The sequence below is a fragment of the Theobroma umbraticum genome, unplaced genomic scaffold, assembly GCF_002168275.2.
Source record: "Theobroma umbraticum cultivar Fairchild unplaced genomic scaffold, ASM216827v3 scaffold_30.0, whole genome shotgun sequence".
NCBI lineage: Eukaryota > Viridiplantae > Streptophyta > Magnoliopsida > Malvales > Malvaceae > Theobroma > Theobroma umbraticum.
This window is the reverse complement of record NW_018397254.1, coordinates 2,432,508-2,436,560: the sequence shown is the minus strand read 5'-3', so window position 1 is coordinate 2,436,560 and position 4,053 is coordinate 2,432,508.

The following is a 4,053-nucleotide window of genomic DNA, read 5'->3' as shown; positions in this document are numbered from 1 at the left end:
ATGTGGGTGTTCTTCAGTATTTATAGGCAAATGCAGACTTTGTGAGTTCGTGTACCATTGCCTAGTTGGAAACCTTTTGTTTTCCATTTTGCCCTCTCTTTTCTCAGTTATTTACAATATTTGCCGCATGTTAGCGTGGGGAATGGTATCAGTTTTTCACTTTCTGCTTTTATTTTTTTTGTTTTGCCAGCATTACGTTGTCCTTTTTGTCTCCTTCCTTTTTCTCTTTAAATTTCTTAAAAAAAAGACTTTTTTTTTTAAAAAAAGGTTAAATTTATTCATGACTGATGTTTAGTCTTATTATTCCTTGAAGCTTATACTTACTGACTTTGCCTAAACGTATAAGTTTGAATCTAGGTGTCCTTTTCACTTTTTTATTTTCTATTAAACAAATTTTATCATAATCTCATTTCTTATGAAAAAAGTTGAAATTCAAAAGTCTTCACTTGAATTTAGACATTTTCTTTGTTTTTTTATTTAGAAAAAAAAATAAATACGAATCTAAATCCTTAAATTAAGATTCTTACACTTTTATTGAACCAAATGTTTTAAGCAGTGTATCTAGACATGTTAAAGACTGAATAGAAAACCTAGATTTTTCTTGTCAAAAGTTGTGTTCATTTAACATTTTTGGGCCAAAATTTTAAAATTTTACATTATGTTTGTTGAGATTTTAGTTTAATAAATATTTTAAACAGTAAAGGTCAACTTTTTTTTTAAAAAAAAAGTTCAAGGCAACACTTACATTTCATATTATGGAACTTTAAAATTCAATAAAAAAAGATAAAAAGTATATCTGAATATAAATAAATTATTAATATAAATAGTAACGATCTTGAGTTATATCTTAGATCATAATTATAATTAAGATATTAACGATCTTTGGTTATATCTTAGATTATGATCATAACCATCGTATCTTAAGTTACATCTTAGATCATAACCAGTTATGTCATAAGATTTTTAAACTCTTTTATTAGTAGGTAAAATGACTTAAAATGCATTTCTAATATTTCTTAACATATAATTAGGGATAAATAATTCTTATTAGAAAGTTTTACCTTATTCTCAAACAAAAAAGGGAACTTAATACGTTAGTAAAATGAATCTAATTATGAGATTTATTGCATATACGATCAAAGATTTAGATGGTAAGTAATCCCTCAAATCATTGCACAGATAACTTTTCTTTTCCCCTTCCAAATAAATTAAATACGTAGTAACATATTACCATTGAAGTGAATATTTCAGAGTCAGACATTACAAAGACAAACAAATTCTGCAAGTATCTAGTATGATGGTGAGATCCTGCGACATGGACGTACACCCAAGTCCTTAATGCTTTCCCCATTGGATTCTCCGCGAACTTCCTGTTTTTTTTTCCCACATTTCTGATTTCTCCAACCTGCTCCATCGAATCAATGCTTGTTCCATTGATGTAATGGTAATGCGTGACACACATGACTTATAAAATTTTTTAAAAAATTGAATATTTTGTATCATTAATATTTTTATTGATTAATCATATGGTGAGTTTCTACATCAGTTTTTCAATTTTGATATGCTACAAAATTGTTCTCTTAAGATAGGGAGCCCTTTCTGCTTAAATAACCTACACATATAGCACTAGGAAAAAATGTCTATAGACACAGCAACGACTGATGGGTAACAGTTATGACATTCAAATAATTTGGAATTATCATTTACAATAAACATTAATGCGATTGACAAGTTTCTGTTCATTATAAGTAGACATTTCTTTTTTATCCCTTACAATTATTTTCCAAACTATGTCGTATTTTATATTTGGTCAACATGAGTTTAATTTAAAGGGCAACTTCCAGTCACATGAAAGGGAGCTGGTGTAAACTCAATTGAAATTGTAATGAAAGTTATAATACAAATACAAATTCAAATCAAATTTATTTTTAATAAATCCGACAAGCAAAAACCCATTCAAGTTGCTATTTATAAATACATATAATTAATTAATTTGTAAAATTAAAAACCAATCCAAACTGGTTGAATTAGCATGCCAATTACCTAACTGGAGAGAAAAGAATACGTTTTTGTGGGCATCCAAAATTGACTGCATTTAATATTAATATAATTAAAAAAATAAGAAGCAAGATAATTAGTCAAAACTCGAAAGGAATGAGTATGAAACCCAAAGTGAGTTGGCAATTGTTGACAGTTATCTGTACTGTAGTTAGGACATAGGAGCAAACCCATGTTTGTCCACTGTTGCTGTGGTCACGACGGAATTTGGCTGAATCAATTTTTTTTTTCCTTTTTTTTCTAATTTATATGTAATAAAGTGGGACAAAGGCGGGGTGGTTGGAGCTTCGGGTCAAGCGTGTCAATATGTGAATGTGCTTCACACTGCACGTGGACTGCTCGCTGCTGGATTTCTGTTTCATGATGATAGAGTGGATACGCCATGTTGTTTGGTTTTCTTCCTTTTTTTTCCCATTTTCCTTTCTTCTTTTTCTTTTTAATTTTTTTTAATTAATATGATGGTTGTACACTGTGTATCTCTATATTTACTTAAAGTAACGGTTTATCTTATCCGTTTTATCATGTGACGGCAACATTTATTATATATTTACACTGCTTACAACTATAATTTTTCATTTTGTCTTTTGGCATGCCAGAATTTATGAGCTTTGGATCTTAGACCGGGTTACCTATGTAACCAATGAAGTTAGAACATCCAATTCAATACTTGCAAATATCTCAGTGTAACTTTCTCTATGTTTTCATAGATATATAAATCTCATAGAAAGTAACCATTTCAAGATTCTAAATTTTTCTTTTTAGTACATAAGAATAAGTGTAATTACGAGAAAATAAGAGTAAATACTTTTCTTTTTAATACGTAGATAAAGCCCTTAGCAACCAAATTAATTCTTTGTTATTTTGGATTTGGGGAGATTGATGCTTTCGCCATTGATACCGTTTTTCAACCATGCGTAGGTAAATGGGAACCTTATATTCAATAAACGACATATTTTTCCGGCTACATAAGCATGCCAATGTTGATATTGGTTATATTTGACTTCCATTGAAGCAATATTTTGTCCACCTTGGCAGGAGAAAATAAAAATTATACTTCAAAAGAAAGACTCTTTGCCTTTAGTAACTTGCAATGGCAATTTAAACAGGAACGATGACTTTGACGGAAAAACAAGGCGGCTGACTTGGTTGGTAAAATACGGCGAGTCTAAAAGTCCAAACTTGCAAGCATAAATAAAATATCATACAAATTAAGTCCGGCAAATGTGTGGAAAATATCAAACTATATGATGCTTTAAATGAGCATATTGAGTTCTTCTCTCTCTTTTTTTTTTTGGTTTTTTGGGGGGTTTGATTTAATGGGTTATTCTTGTTTTTGTTACTTTCCTCTTGATTCTTTCTTATTCGTTGTTAAAATATTATTGATGGTACTTAGTACTTTAACCTTGAATACTTGACCGGCCTAATTTTATTTTTCCCATGGGTTTCCTGTTTACTAGATTTTTTGAGTCTTTTGACAATTTATGGGATTATTGACAGTAGATAAATAACCAAACAGTCCAAATAGAACTCTTGAAAGTTTAGTGTGCTCAACCAAGTGAGCCTAATCTTAGGTAGATTAGCAGTAGCAAACATTTTTCTTATTTATTTTATGCATTGTGATTTTTTAATGGGAAGAAAATGATATCGGTCATGGACTTTTTGGCCTTTCAAACAAACATAATGCACTGATCATGAACTTGGAAAGAAGGATTTTTAATGATGGAAATGTAGGTGACATTGACTTGAGATTAGTGTGTGAATATGTGATTTTATGCAATGCTTCAAGGGTAAACGATGGAGACAGGAGACTTTGATGTACCCTTTCTTCTTTTGTGGCTCAGAATTAATTAGCGCAGCAGCAGCTCCCCGTATAATAGAAACGACTGTAGCTTCTCTTCAAAGGTATGAAAATATCATGAAATTTTGCTTTTATTGTGATCGATTTTTTTTTTGGTAGCGAAATGCTATTCTTTTATTTCTTTAAAAACAATTAGA